Source organism: Protopterus annectens, chromosome 5.part1 (assembly GCF_019279795.1).
Source record: "Protopterus annectens isolate FY-2018-M chromosome 5.part1, PAN1.0, whole genome shotgun sequence".
NCBI classification, from domain to species: domain Eukaryota; kingdom Metazoa; phylum Chordata; order Ceratodontiformes; family Protopteridae; genus Protopterus; species Protopterus annectens.
In genome coordinates this window covers 361,063,049-361,079,760 of record NC_056736.1, presented here as the reverse complement: position 1 = coordinate 361,079,760, position 16,712 = coordinate 361,063,049, and the positions used below count along the sequence as shown (strand labels likewise).

The 16,712-nt window shown below is 41.2% G+C and overlaps 1 protein-coding gene across 1 annotated transcript in view; it reads right to left on the bottom strand.

Moving 5' to 3' along the window:
* Nucleotides 1-16,712, bottom strand: part of APBB1 (amyloid beta precursor protein binding family B member 1) — a gene marked incomplete in the record, with an annotated part of 1,507,904 nt that overhangs the window by 830,977 nt on the left and 660,215 nt on the right.

Genomic DNA, 16,712 nt, shown 5'->3' with positions numbered 1-16,712 from the left:
ATTTTCTTTGAGATTTTGTCCTGTTTAAGTAAAATCTAAGTTGTCTGTGTACATATGAATGCAGAATCCGCTCCCCCTTGTTGTGTGGATTGGGAAAGAAAGTTGGCAAATGTATGGTCTGATTAAGAGCCACACTGGATACCACCTTAGGCAAGAAGGATGGATTGGTCCCGAGAGATACCCTGTCCGCATGAAAAATGATGAAAGGCTCCTCTGCCATAAGAGCCTGTAATTCAGAAATCCTTCTAGCTGAAGTGACTGCTAAAAGGAAAGCAGTTTTCCAGGAGAGAAATTTTAAGTCTGCAGTAGCAGCTGTCTCGAAAGGAGGGAGAGTGAGCTTTTCCAATACAAAATTGAGGTCCCAGGCAGGGGTTGGAGCTCTTTTGGTCTTAAGTTTTTGGCCTCTCTGAGATGCTGCTTTAGCAGAGGATGAGAGTAGAGGGGAGGTTCTGTGTTGTAATGAGCTGACATGGCTGAGGCATGGATTTTTATGGAAGAAAAGGACAGGCCCTTGTGAAGCATCTCAGTTAAGTACTGTAAAATCTGAGGAATGTTGGGCACTGCTGTGCTTATCCCCTGAGATTGATTCCAGGCACAGAATCTTTTCCATTTGTCAGTATAAGATTTTCTAGTACTAGGCCTTCTCGCCTCCAAAAATGACACCCATCACAGGTTTGCTGAAGGATGCTAAGGGTGAATTTAGGTGATTAGCCATGCTGCAAGATTCAAAGTTTGGAGCTGAGTGTGCAGAATTTGGTTGTTCTGCTGAGACAGTAAGTAAGGTGTCTAGGGCAGGTGCCACGGTGGAAGGTGTGACACATTGCACTGGAGTGGGTACCAGTGTTGGCGAGGCCAGTCTGGAGCAATCAAAATAATTTTTGGTTTGTCCTGTTTGACTTTTATTAGAACTTTGGAGAACAGAGGCAGAGGGGGAAAGGCACAGACGGATAGGGTTTTCCAGCTGAAGGATAGAGCGTCCACTTTCCAGGCTTTTTTGTGATGAGTTCTTGCGCAAAATTTGTCCAACTGATAGTTCTGGGGTGAGGCAAAAAGATGTATGTCTGGGCTCCCCATTTGCGTGTCAACATGATGAAAATCCGTGGTTCCAGTTTCCATTTGTGGGGGTCCATGAGATTTCTGCTTAGTTCGTCTGCCAGAGTATTCAGCTTTCCTGGCAGGAATTGAGCTTGTAGTTGTACCTGATAGGTAAAGGCCGTGTTCCACAATGCCATGGCTAGTCTGCAAAGGGGGTAGGAGTGCGTACCCCCCCCTGCTTGTTTATGTACCATATACCTGTGGTGTTGTCTGTTTTCATCATTAATTGTCTTGGATGAAGGTAGTCCTTGAAGGCTGTCAGAGCATTCTGTACAGCTAGCATTTCTTTTTGATTGATATGAAGGTGCATTTGATTTGGGCTCCATTTGCCCTGAATGCACTTCCCTGCCAGATGTGCCCCCAAGTATAGTCTGATGCGTCTGTAGTTAGGGTTTGGGTGGCTGGGGGTGGTGTGAATGGCAGTCCCTTGTTTTGGTGGCAGGCCTCTGCCCACCATAGGAACTCTAGTTGCAGGCAAGGTATGATAGGAATCATTGTTTCCAGGCTGTGACAATGCTGACTCCATAGACTTTTACGTACCACTGAAGTTTCCTCATATTCAGTCTTGCACATGGAATTAGAAGAATGCAGGAGGCCATGAACCCCAAGGCTTGCAGTATTTGCCTTGCAGAAAGCAGGGTTTTTGTGGCCACCTGTTTGAAGTAAGTCACCAAATGAATTTGCTTCTCTGGCGTAAGGAAAGCCATCTGGGCAGTTGTATTCAAGCTTGCACCCAGGAATGTAATGTTTTGAGAGGGTACCAGTTGTGATTTCTTTTCGTTTATAGTGTACCCTAAACAAGTTAGAACCCTTTTTACAAACGCCAGACGGTTTAAAAGAGTGTCCTTGTTTTCTGCCTGAATTAGACAATCGTCCAGGTATGGATATATTTGAATATTTCTTTGCCTGCAAAATGCAATTACTGGATCGAGGCACTTGGTAAAGACCCTGGGCGCAGTAGATAAGCCAAAGGGCAGTGCAGAGAACTGGTAATGCAAGTAGCCTGCTTTGAAGTGGAGGAATCTTCTGCAAGATTCCCTGATTGGGATATGCAGGTAAGCCTCTTTTAAATCTACAGTTGCCAACCAGGCATCTTTGCCTAGCATAGGGAGTAACTGGTGAAGAGTCAGCATCTTGAATTTTGGAATGTCCAGAAAGGTGTTTAGAGTAGATAAGTCCGGGATTGGATGCCATGATTTGTCTTTTCTTGGTACCAGGAAAAGTCTTGAATAGAAACCATGTCCCTTTTCCTCTTCTGGTACTGGTTAAATAGCCCTCATGCTCATGAGGGAAAGTACGCGTTTCTGGGCCTCTGCCCACTGATTTGGGGGCAAGTCTGGCCATCAGTTTGGAATTGGCAACGTGTGGAAATGAAATCTGTATCCCTGGGATACTATATTTAAAACCCATTTGTCCTGGGTTATAAGTTGTCAGTTTCTTGCATGAAGAGTCAGTTTTCCCCCCAAAGGGGCGGCTAAAAGGTAAGTGCTTGGTAAGTGTAAAGGGAAGTCACTGAGACTGCTTACCATAGGGAGGTGTCTTGTTGTTTCCAGATTTGGAAAAGGAGACAACCCATTGTTTTGTTTTGAAAGTCCCTTGTGACTGAAACCTGGAGACTTTGGAATGTCTGGGTTTGACTTGAGTGGCTCTCGAAGGAACTGGAAAGGACCAGTTCTTAGTAGGCCAGCGCCTACTAAATCTTGAAGGTTGCACTTGTAAGAAATCTTTCACAGTTTAGATAGATTTAGCTTTATCTTCCATCTTTTTAAAAACTTCTTCAGCCTTATTACCAAAGAGACAGTCCTGTTGTAAAGGAGCATCCAACAATTTTGCTTTAACATGATCAGGCAGATTTTGCTCTTTGAGCCAAGCATGCCTTCTTAGCACAGACCCAGTTACAGCAGCCCCGCAAGAAGCCTCCAAAGAAACAAAACCACATTGCAAAGTATGTTTTCCAACTTGTTCAGCTGAATGCAATAAATCCTGTAAATCTTTGTTTTCCACACAGTCGGAAATTAACATCATTTTCTGTTTAAGCAGTCCCATGACATGCTGTTGATATTTTCGCATATGTAATTGACAGTTTAAAGCCCTGATTGCCAAGGCTGCACAAGTGTAAAACTTTTTACCCCATCTATCCAGCGCCCTGGAATATCTATCAGAAGGGGTAGGATTTTTAGCTGTAGAAGACTTAATGCCCTTGGGACCCTGAAAAATGGTTTCAGGATCTGTAACAGGATTTTTGAAAATAAATTTGTGGGAGTCAGGGACCCTGTAGTATCTGTCTGGCTTACAAGGAGCCAGAGGCAGAGAGAATCAGGAGCCATACTAGATTCTGAAAAAACATAATCAACAATGTCCATAACAGGAGGTATAGCCAAAGGCCTATGCTGAGGAAGAAGAAGAAAATCCCTATGTCTCTTTTTAGATTCAGAGAAATCCTGACTTTCCCAGTGGAAATGTTCCCTTAAGATATGTAGTTTCCCCAAAAGAAAAATCCTTAGGGGGAGAAGCAGAAGGAATGGAATCTTCTGCATCAGAGTCCACATAAGTAGGTATAGACAATTCCTGCTCATTAGAAGAGTCAGAAGAAATAGAATCCTGTTCTGAAGATTCATAATCAATGTCTTGCCTAGGCCTCTTAGAAGGGGGGGGGGGGTTTGTCTACCCCTGATCAGAGTAATTAAATCTTCAGCCATTTTGATCATTTGTTTTTTAGGCATAGGGACCTGCACGTGTGGCCCAGGCGTCTTTTTTTAGGCATAGGTCGAGATTTAGGCCTTAGTTTTGAAGATGGAGTTGGTCTAATATACAAATCTGTAGGTCTGAAAACACCCTCAGAAGCTAGTGCCTGCACAGCGGCTCTGGACCCATCCAAGGTAGAGACATCTGCGGGTTCCATAATTGAAGTATCTCGCGGCATACCGGACTCCGAACGGATCTCAGTAGAGGCCTGCGAATCAGAAGTAGCGGGTATCAGGGGCTGCGAAAGCGCCACACTGAGTACCGGTGAACTGGTGACTGGCTTAGGAGAAGCATCATCAGCAGTTTTGGACCTCAACGGCCTGTCTCTTTTTCTTTGCGTTTTTTAGGTATTCCGGTAGTCGGATTGCTAACCGACGACATTTCTGGATAATTAAAGCGTGAGCCAAAACATTTAGAAGCAAAAATGTACTGACGTTTGATAGTGTGTTGATTAAATAAAGCACAAAACCGACAGCAAGGTACGTTATGATCAGGGCATAGGCACAGAATACAGTACAAATGAAAATCCTTATGAGGTATTTGCTTCCCACAAGTAATGCAATTATTAACTTTTGCTGACATCGGTAAGGAGCAAGAAAAAGTTTCCCCTATGGGATACTTAGCTTTTTAGTTGAAGACTTCGGATCTGAAATTCGAAAACGAAAATTTCAGGAGTCGGCCGACCGGCACTTGCGAACTGCTTCTGCTTCGGGCACTGCGCGGCAAGAAACACTGATGTAATGGCATCAGCTGCATGTTTTATACCCCTGACGACCTGATGTCATGGAAGAAGGGACAGCAACTGACGCAGGACCCAAGACTTTGTTAATCAGGCCGACTGAGGGCAACCTGGCAGCAGATTACCCCAAATTTAATGACTGCAACAGTGAAACTCGAAGAACATCAACAAAGATCAGGCAAAGGTTACCAGATGGGACTTTACAGCAGGGACATCCAATACATTCATTCAGTCACAGCACTTTGACAAACATCATGGAAACAGCAGAGAAAGTTGCCATGAGAACTGGATTACAGGACAGACTATAAGCACCACAGAATTCAGGCGGATTTATCAACAGAACAAAGAAAGTGTGGAGTAAGTTATGAAGCTCCAATGTGGGACAAATGTAATACTGAATATTACTTTCAAAAAGCCTGACTCAAAGGATCTTGCATTATATCCAATACTGGGGCAAAAGGAACCCTGACATCCACATGACATATACAACTTTCCACATAGAAATGTATCTAATTTTAAGAGTGGAGATAAAGTGCAGACACCAGCACTGTGCTCCAATAAAAATCTCTTACTGAAACAGCTGCTTGTACAGTTACTGGAAGACTTGATGCCACATTTTTATGAAGAGTCTGCTGTATAAGAATGGGATTCAACAACTTGGGTTTCTACTCTACTTCAGGTACAAGATGATTAAACTATTCAGAAGATGCTGGAGAGTGATAGTAGAGTTCTGAACATGCTCTAAACACTATTGCAGCAACAAAAGAACTAAAGACAGGAAGTGCCATTTTTGATTTTTTTTATATATCTTAAGTCCATTTTAGGTTGTACAATTAACACCTATGTCTTTCATAGTGCGGACATTTTACATAATATAACCCTTCCCTCATATCCCTTTACTACATATAATCTTTCGGTTCAGCAAAACCTCTCCAATAGACCATCTCAGTACTTTTTTACTCCTTACCCCTCCATAGTTCTCACATTAGTATGCACCTTATCTCTCCCTGCCCTCACTTTCCCACTTCTCTAACCTCCTGGCCATGCCATTCATACCATGTCCTCTTAACCCTCCACACTTCACTTTTACTTCAATCCTTTTCATTCTAGTACCTTCATAAACCACACCAACTTCTTTTCTGTACCCATTTCCAGAACCACCTCCTTCCACTGTTCTTCCATTTTCCACCCATCCTGTCGAAAGTCAGTCTTACCCACTTTTGCTCTTGGCCATAAGTCTACATGCCCATCAATACCTAACAGAAAAAAAAAACACAGACAAGTGCACTCTGACTCCTTTTATACATCTTCTTCTAAAATCTCTGTCATCTTCCTGCAGGACCTCAACCTCAAGATGTTCTGGGCATACATGTGGGCATTTCACCTCATCCTCAACACCTCTCACATATTTATGCCGGATACCTCAAACTTCTCAGCATCTTAAAATTTATGTGCCCATCTGAGCAAGAAGTGTGTCTGCTGATTACACACCATTCCCACTGCTGTCAGCCCCCTACAAACCTATGAAACATCTTTTCATACCCAACTATACGTCAAATTCTTAAAACAGCCCTTTGGATGTTTATCCCAAATCACCTACTCATTTTAATTTTTACTTATCCATTTTTTGACTGGGTTACTCTTACTAAGCTAGAAACCTCTCTTCAGGGGAAACTCATGGTGGTATTTCTACTAAAAGGGGAAATTTGGTGACGGCATTGGGGAATTTCCCCTACTCTTTTCAATAACTTCTGTAGGATCTTTTACATCCACCTGAGATACTACCAACTCAAGCAGATGGACCTCAGTTTTAATGTCTCATCTAAGGATGACTCAGTATTGCAGCACCCTCAGCAATTCAGTCACCTGGAGTGGGACTAGAACCCATAAGCCTTCCTGTCTTCCAGCACCAAAGGTGTATGTGCTACCTTTTGCATCAATGGCACTGCGATTTAAAACATTTCTCTAGCCTTTTCTTCCAAAACTCTATACATGATCTCTGCTCTCCTTTCACTTTCAGGTCTCAGACATTTCTTCATTACATCCCCAGTCCTTCTCAGCTTTCTGTTTCATTTTCCCCTTACTATTCTGTTTACATTCTAGTATCACAACCACTCCCCTTGTTTTAATTTATACTGACTCCTAAACTCCTCAAACATCTTAATTTTCTACATGCCTTGTTGAGCAACACTGTCCAATTTTCACATCTGTTTCTTCAAATCCCTTAATCATCTCCCTCATGCCGTATTTAAAACCATTCTGAAACTTTGTTTTATCCACTACTCTCATCCATGTTACTCCTCCAGAGCATCTGCATATTACATACATACACTAAATTAATTTTTGTTCTTCTCTTACCTCCAGTATAAACAAACAAAAATCTTTCCTTTTCATCTACTATTTCCATCATCATCAACCTGACTTGGTTTTCCCTCACCCTAATGTGTCATATGAACTGCCACTACAGATTTTTTTTTAATTCTTTATATTCCACCCACCACCTGCACTGCAAAACTCTCCCTCCTTACACTCCCCACACAAAACTATAAGACAGCTTGTGTCATTCCATTCACTGTCTTATGCCTTGGCACCATTTTTATATGCTTTATTACATATATTACCAATGGTACTAATCACTTTTACCAATAGTGCCCCTGCTTCCTACTCCAATCCTCAAATACCTGCCTTACATTCTGTTGCTTGGGCTGTCTTAATGATATGTACACATTCAACCCCAAGTACAACATTTTGAACATCACTCTAGCAGCTCCTTTCCCATCCCAGCTCATTAGCATTCACAGTAGTGCCAACAGTTCACAAGGTTAGTATCAGAGGTCTGACATTTCTAAATTTGTAAAACCCCTCAACACATTCAAAATACAATGGCATACAAGGCATCTTCTGACCCAATACTGGAACATACTCTTCACCTACGAAAAAAAGGCTCATCCCTGTCCCTTATTCAAGTGCATTTTGGATCTATGGATGGGAAATGGAAAATTTACCCTGGGACTAGCCCTATACTTCTAATAGACATAGGCAGCAGTTCTGACTTGCTGTGTCTGGGCCTGTTTGTTTTTGCAGTGGTTGTTCTGAGCACATGACCAGGCCATCTTCGATTAGCAGAAGCCTTTCTTTACCTTCATGGCAGGATGGTGTTGATTGGCTGCTGGCTAGTGGGGGGTTGGATGGTCTAGGGCTTGGAGTGAGCACTCATTGGTTCTTTTGAGCTTTTTTAAAAAAGTTGTTTAAGGTTGTATCTTCTGATAGTTAAGCCCTAACTTTGAGAGGATTTCTGTCTATACACACTGAGCCGAGTCGAGGAGGGGCATTGACTACAACTCTGATCTGAGATATATAACAATAAGTATCCTTTTTTTGGCTTATTTTTACTGGTGATTGCTTCTAGCAATTTATATATAGCACCTTTTTACTGCCTGCTGCATACTTTTTACTGTACTTTATTGCTATTAACTAATCTGCATGGTTAAACTAAAATTGTCTGCCTTACATGGCCTGATAAACAAGTTTTACTGTCACACTGTAAAGCTTTTAAGCTAATTTCACTGCGTGAAAGGTATTAATGGGAAATTTTCTGTACTTGTTACGCACCTATTTGTTTGTTCTGATTTCCTGCCAAGGAGTGTATCATACAACTGATTTGTTTGCAGTTAAAAGCGTTCTGTAGAGACTCCCGACTGCTTTATCTGTTTAAAACTTTCATTTTGTGGCTCACTGCTGTTCTGCTGTGATTAACATTTCTGTAGTGTTTACTGTCTAAAAGAATGCAGGCTAGTAGATTTAGTATTGTCCCAGTTCAGATTTGCTGAGGTACATTCCAAAAGGGGCATTGTACTTTATAATGGGTCTAATGAGTGCTGAGTACAGGGGAACAAAGACCTCTTTTTTTCCTGGATGAGAACCCTTTTGTGATTAGGTGTGCCACATAGAAGGATTTCCTGGCTACTGTGGCGATGTGATTAAAGGAGAGACTACTGTCCACCTGGGTCCCAAGGATTCTTATCACACATTCAGCATTAAGTAGACTGCCATTTATGTGGTAGTTCATGGGTACAAAGTTTTTTTACCAAAGGGGATGACAATGCACTTTTTGGCATTGAGCTTGAGGCCATGCCTCTGACACCAGGCATCTCAAGGACGCCCTTCTGTAGGATGTCCACATCATTTGGGGACTAGACTATGGCTCCTAATTTGCAGTCATCTGCGAACTTCGTTAGTCGGAGGCCTTCTGTGTTAGCCTGTACTTCAGAGAAGTAGATACCAAACAGAAGGGGTCCAGGGACTGAACCCTGTGGTACTCCACCTGTAACTGGTTTGAAGTCAGATTTGGAGTCTACAACGTTTGCAGTGTGGGTTCTGTCAGTGAGCCATTTGGCAACCCATCATGTGACGTAGGGATTTACACCTAGTTTAGTGAGCTTAGCTATAATTCCAGAATGGGGGATGGTGTCAAAAGCCTTGGCGAGGTCAAGATAGGCTGCGTGAACCACCTTACCCTAGTCTATGGTCTTGGTGACTACCTCAAAGAAGTCAATCAGGTTCAGAAGGCATGATCTTCCTTTCACACACTCAAACTTGGTGGGGTCCAGAGTTTGGAGGTCACCAATGTCTTTGTTTATGAGTTCCACGATGATACGTTCCATGGCCTTGCAGACCAGGCTCGTCAGGCTAACAGGGCGACAGTTCCAGGGATCAGTGGTGGGTCCCCTTTGTGCAGCGGGATAACTGTTGCTGTGTGCCATTCAGTGGGCACAAAGCCTGATGTGAGACTATGATTGAACACGGTGCTTAGGTGGGGAGAGCCAGTTCATTCTGAAGTTTGTGTAAAACGCAGCCTAGGATGTTGTCCGGTCCCATGGATGCTGTGTTTTTGGCTTTAGAGAGTGCAGCTTTTACCTGCGTAGTTGTGATTACAGGGACTCTGCGTTCTTCCTGTATAGATATGGGCCCTTTAGGGGGTGAGAGGGGGGTAAAGTTAGCACTGAACCAATCTGCCAGGATGTTGGCAATATCAGTTGGTTCTGTAATTTTCGTGCCGTTATGCTGCAACTCAGAGCAGATCTGTGTGTTGCCATTGAGATTCTTGACATAGCTACAGAATGCTTTGCGGCTGTCCCTAGAATCAGTGGCGATTTTGTTTTCGTAGCTAGCTTTGGAAGATCTTACAAGGGATCTCAGCCTCTTACTGAAGCTGACCAGGGAAACTCCTCCACTCATGGGATTTTACTTTCTTTTGCAACAGTTTCTTCTTTCTGTTGTAGAGTTTGTTTATGGTAGGGGAACCACCAGATTGGCTTCCTTTTTTTAGAGGACAGCGTCTTGGTTCTGTTTAGGATAGCACGATCCATGCACTTGTGTAAGTGCTTATAGAGTGCATTTGTGTAGGATTCAGTAGTCGTAACTGTATTGTCCATCTGCATGGGTGTCATGAAGTTCGCCACTTCTGTCTTAAGAAGCATGAAGATTTTACTTTGAGTACAGGAGAAATCGCTGGCATCATCTTCCTGTGCCAGAATCATTATTGCAACATTGTTCCTGTGATACAGACTCTAGATCTCAGAGCAAGTCAGACATTGTTCCCATCCCAGAACGTGTCTTAACCTCTACTTCCATTCCTGAGGGTGTTCCAGATATTCCTAAGGCTGAACATTCTGTAGAGACAGTTGCAGTTGCTAACTCGACTTCTCAGTTTTAAGTCACATGATTTGGTCATATCTCCAGGCCCAGTGTGAAATACACAGCGACATGGACATAACTGTATATATGAACCTGGTTCTGTATAATTGCATGACAAAAAACTGTTTGTATTATCTGCATGCCAAACATGATTCATAACATTGCATGATCTATTTCTCAAAGAGGGAGGATGTAGACCAGAGTGTATGTGCTGTACCTTTAAGAAGCATATCAAGGACTGAACGCGCACATATAAATTAGCAGGCACGTGTTATATCCAAGTGCCATTTTGAGAGTGCAGCCAGAGAATGAGCATGTATGATTGCAATAGCTAGTTTGTATGCAAGTTACTTAAGTTAAAGTCAGTAAAACTTCTATCATGATGTGTTTGTGTATAATAAAGCTGCCTGAACAAAACCCACGAAGACTCTTCTATTGCATCCTGAGTAGGAGTGTGACAAAAACTAACATGCAATGTGAGACAGGTTGACCTTTCTTTGCCCTAAACAAGGAAGTAAAAACCCTTTCAATATTCCTAAAGGGCTTTATTCTGATAAGGTAGTACCCTAAGGTAATGAAGAGAGAGACTGTTGGACTGATTACGAGTAAACCACTTTCAGCATGAAAGAAGAATTAGTGCACAACACAACTCTATCCTTGTGGAAAATAAGATAAGGCTGCCCCACCATTACAGCTTGCAATTCAGAAAATCTCCTCACAGATGTCAGAGCAATAAGCAAAACAGCTTTCCACACAAACAACTTGAGGTTAGCATGAGCTGCTGGACAGAAAGGTGGTAAAGTCAATTTTTCCATAACATAATTTTGACCCAACAAAGGAGGAATTTGCTTGAGAGGGGGTCTTACATGCAACACTCTTTTTACAGCAAGAAAATGTATGCAAAAGCACTGAAGCCCAATAAACTCTTCTTTGACTGGAACAAATACTTCTCAGTTTGAAAACAAACGTTCCTTTATTGCTTTACCAGTAGTTAAAAAATGCACGAACAATTGATAAAATCAAAGATACAGATAAATCCAAATGAAGACCAAAATGAATCAAGCGCTTTCACCCGTTACCATGACGGGCTTTGTCAAGATGAACCACCTAAAAAACTTTGTGTAATTATATACAAACTTTTGAGCCAATTATTCAATTAAAAGACCGTGAAAAACAGATTATACTAATTCAAAATGCAAAGCTTTGCTTTTTGTCTAAAATGTTTTAAAGCAACATGGCATTTACGGTACTTACACTAAAACGTGTTTTAACCAAAAGCGTAATAAAATACGCTTAAACAAAGACTTTTTCTTTTAATCGTTGGTGTTGTGCAGCAATAATCCAAACAGTATACCAAATAAAACTAGATGTAAAAATCCTTACGGTTGCAATAAACACTTGTCAGGGCTCATTAGGTATTTGCTTATCCCGCGATTGTTGTGATTTCTAAGTATTTACTTCCTACAAATAAACTGACACTATAAAATACTAAAAGATGTCAACATGCTGAGAAATTGTGTGCAAAACTTTATGTTCTACTAGTCTTAATTAATCTTATATAAAGTGTTGCAACTATTCAAATTTTTGAATGTTTTCTTAACAAAAAATGTGATCTACCACTTATTCAGGACTACGGATATATTGTAGCAGTACATAACCCTACCTATAATAAAGTTAGTACGTTTATCAGATTAATTCTAACTATTAACTATAAATATTAAAAATATTAAAATTAATACCAATTAAATAGATGAATAAATAAATAAATATTGTTGTGCTAAATATCGTAAATATTATAAAATAATCGTCCATTGGAATAATAAGATACATATATAAAATTCATCTTAGTAGTAATTAGTGAAAAATCAATGTTGCTTGTAAAGTTACTAAGAAATTGCTGATGATGGTTAACCACTACTTGAATTGTTGCTTATTATTTAAGTGTGCAACATTTTTTATAATAATTTAATACCTGTACAATTCATGAATATTAATAATTTATTAAATTATTAAATAAATGAATTAAAAAATTGTATGTGCAAATTGTATTAATTAAATTCTAATATTATGAATTTTATGGACATTAGTTGAATAACTAATATCTGTTAATTATATTCTTAATTAAAATATTTTAAAATGTAAAAATATATTCAAATATATGAAAATATATATAACTATATTCAATGCTATGAATGGTGAGAGCATACTGTGTTTACATTTTTGCGACAATGTCATTTAGAACAGTAATCCTGCCCCATAAAATGACTCAAACCCATTAGCCCACTTTAGCCTCCAAAAATTCACATAAAAAGTGAATAAGGTATTTATTCCCATATAAACTAACCTATCATATTAGCTACAAATTGTATTAGTAAGCTAAGGTGTTATTTATATCAATCATCTATTGAATGTACTATAAATTGTGCACTAAAATTCCTAAAAATTCATTATAGTTATAACTTTGCCCTTCTTAGTTTAAGGAGACTAGTGATACTAATGGCTTCGTTAAGTCCCGGGGGTTTGGATGCATTTAGTTTTAGCTGCCAATTTAATTCTTTGAATTCTATAGAAGTTTCCCAATCTCCGCCTCTAGGGTTAAGAGGAACCTGTTCAATGACTAAAAATTTTAGTGTCATCTTAGGGCAGTTAATAGAGTGTTTAGAGTGTTTAACAAATGCGTTCGTCTCTTTTTTCGAATATCATAAAGAGGTTGACCTTTCTTTGCCCTAAACAAGGAAGTAAAAACCCTTTCAATATTCCTAAAGGGCTTTATTCTGATAAGGTAGTACCCTAAGGTAATGAAGAGAGAGACTGTTGGCCTGATTACGAGTAAACCACTTTCAGCATGAAAGAAGAATTAGTGCACAACACAACTCTATCCTTGTGGAAAATAAGATAAGGCTGCCCCACCATTACAGCTCGCAATTCAGAAAATCTCCTCACAGATGTCAGAGCAATAAGCAAAACAGCGTTCCACACAAACAACTTGAGGTTAGCATGAGCTGCTGGACAGAAAGGTGGTAAAGTCAATTTTTCCATAACATAATTTTGACCCAACAAAGGAGGAATTTGCTTGAGAGGGGGTCTTACATGCAACACTCTTTTTACAGCCTTTACCAAAACAGAAGAAGAAAGAAGGGAATCCCTAGGCGGGGAAAGCATAATCAGCTATCCTGAAGTAGCTTACGCAAAAATTTCAAGATTAGGGCATTAACCTCAACACATTCCCTATTCCCATCTAGGCATCACTCAGAAAACATCACCAATTTATACACACAAGATTTTCTAGTAACAGATTTTCAGGCCTCCTTAAACACCTCCTGCATATCCTTATGAAGGAGGTGCCTAAAAGGAGTCAAAATAAAATCATTCAAGCTATTAACTGAATTTTCTCTAACTTTTCTCTAAATTGAGGCAAAGCAGTCACCCCTGAGCCTGTGTGAACAAGTCCAGAGTGTGTGAAGGGTAACTGCTCTTGGCCAATACCATTAGAAGGGAGAACCAAGACAGCCCAAGCCAATAGGCTGTCACCACAATGATCTTTGTCATTTCTATGAACTTTGAGATGCACCTTCTCAATCAGAGAAAAGGGTAGAGATGCATACAGAAACATTCCCACCCAAGGGAACAAAAATGTGTTTGTCCTCCAACCATGGTTGCAAGGATGTCTGAAACAGAAGTTCTCCAGTTGTCTGTTTTGAAAGTAGACAAACACTTCTACTTGAGGCATTCGCCATGTCTGGGCTAGATCCTGGAACACCACTGCTATGAGCTTCCACTCACGTGGGTCTGCCCAAGATCTGCTTATTCTGTCTGCTACAATGTTCTGCTCTGATGGGATGAATAAGGCTGAAGAGTCAGAAAATACTTTGAAGCCAGCTCCAAGGCCATCACTGCCAACCAACATACAGAGTATGATCTCACACTCCCCTGCCACATTTGATGAGATCCCACATAACTGTGGTGTTGTCTGTTAATCACGTGGAGGGAACCAGAAGTCCACAGTTGATGAAAAACTTTCAAGGCATGAATCTCCTCGATACTGATTTGCTTCTATGAGTTCTTCAGACTCCATGTGGCTTGCACTCACTTCCTGACTGACACAGCTCCTCAAACGAAGTAGGCTGAGTCTGTCTGAACAGACTGTCCTGGAATCACAGAGTAGAACGGAAGTCCTGGATTAACACCCAACTGTTCTCTCAGGCACTGTAACTCTCATCTGATGAAAAGAAACACTGGCAGCTGGGTTTCCAGGGAATGAAGATGATGAGTCCAACAGTTTTGAACATGCATTTGCAGTTTTCTCATGTGAAAATGAGAGTGATATCAAGACAATGATGGACACCATCAGTCCAAGAACTTTTAGGAATTCTAAAGCGAGGGTAAAATTCCTCTTAAAGAATTACAGAAATACTGTTTGGTAAGGATCTTGTCTTCAGGCAGAAAAAAAACATTCTTACACTGGAGTCGATAAGACACCCTAGAAAGATAAGTCTTTGTGGGGGGGGGGGTCAGGCACAACCTCCAGAGGTTCAACTTGAACCCTAGAAGAGAGAGAGTGAGGCTGAAACCTTCTTTCATGATTCCAAACACCTGCACAGATCAGCAAATCGTCCCAGTAAAGAAAAATGTGGGTATCCAAAGTACAACAGTGGGACACTACCACAGCAAAACATTTTGTAAATACTCAAGTAGTACTGGCTAACCCAAAGGGCAATACAGAAAAGTGAAAGTGTGATCCAGCAACAACAAACTTCAGAAACCTCTGAAAATGATGAGTAAAGCAATGGGGATATGATGACAGGCATCCTTGAAGTCCATGGTCACCATGAAGCAGTAGTCTGGAAGAAGAGCAAGTCCTGTCTCCAAAGTGAGCATTTTGAACCTGGAAATCTGGATAAAGGTATTCAGAAAGGGCAGGTCCAACACTGGTCTCCACTCATTTTCTTTTTTGGGAACTAGGAAAATCAGGAATAAAACCCCCTTGTTCTCTCGTAAGAAAGCACAGGTTCTAGGACATCAGAGTCCAACATGTGCTAGATAATAGGAGGGAATTACAAAGACTGGTCTGGTGGATGAGGAGGAACTCCCTTGAATTGAGAAGAATGGTATTTTCACTGTGATTGGTAACCCTTACCCACAATAAGGAAGATCCATTTGTCAGAAACTAGTGACAAACACGCAGCCCTGTTGAGTGAACTTGAGAGATGTTGACACCCAGAAGGAATCTTGAGGTAGATGTGTGCCTCATCACAGCATATTCTTAAGTCGGTGGGAGGTCCTTTTTGGAAAGGGACCTCTCTTATTGGTCTAGGCTGAGCTGTCGTCCTGATGCTTGCTTTTGGTACCATGGTTCTTGTAACAATCAGACTCAGTGGGAGCATTCAAAATGTCATTTTGTAAGTCACCAGAACAAATCTAACTGTGGCAACCAAGCATTCCTCCTCATCATAGGTAGGTACTACGCTATCGGCCAGGGCTTAAGTAAGCGTAGCCAACAAGGTCCCCTGGCTTACACCACCCAAGAAAGTTAATTTCCTGTGCCCCTGTCGAGCAGAGGCACAGAAGTGATCCCTGGGGTGTATTTCCAATTTCCCATCCACTCCAAGATTTTTCTTGAAGAGTGCTAATGAGGAACATTGCTTGACATAGATGGGTAACTTGTTCCAGAATACAGGAAGTCTCTGGGACAGGAATCTATCCCTCCAGTATGCCCTGTTTATTGTGGTGACAAGGTTTAGGTCCCTGGAGCGTGTAGCTCAGAGGATTGGGATTTCGTTAGGTGTAGCAAGTCCAACAGCTCTGGGTTTAACATAGCTTTATATGCTTGGCAGAGATCTCCTCGGAGAAGGCGATATGCTACAGAGTAAAGCTGGAGTTTTTTGAGATGGTCAGTGTAGGGCATTTGTTTGAGGCCAGTAATCCTCTTTGTGAGGTACTTCTGTGGCCTTTCCAGCTGCTGCAGATGTCTTGTGAGGTACATTCCAAAAGGGGCGCTTTACTCTATAATGGGTCTAATGAGTACCGAGTAGAGGGGAACAATGACCTCTTTTTTTCCTGGATGAGAACCCTTTTGTGATGGTGTGTCACAGAGAAAGATTTCCTGACTACAGTGGCAATGTGATTATCAAAGGAAAGACTGCTGTCCATCTGGGTCCTAAGGTCTCTTACAGGTTCATAGGTAGGTACTAGGCTATCTGTGCGAGGGCATTTATAAGCCTAGCCAGAGTGTGTTGGCATTCGCCGCCCCATTGATTAACTGAGCCTCTGTCAAGCAGAGTCAATGAAGTGATCCCAGTGGTGTATTTTCTGTTACCCATCCACTCGTCATGGTTTTTCTTGAAGAGTGTTAGCGAGGGGGTCTGCCTAATGTAGTTAGGAATTTTGTTCCAATGCATGGGGAGTCTCTGTGACATGAATCTATCCCTCCAGCATG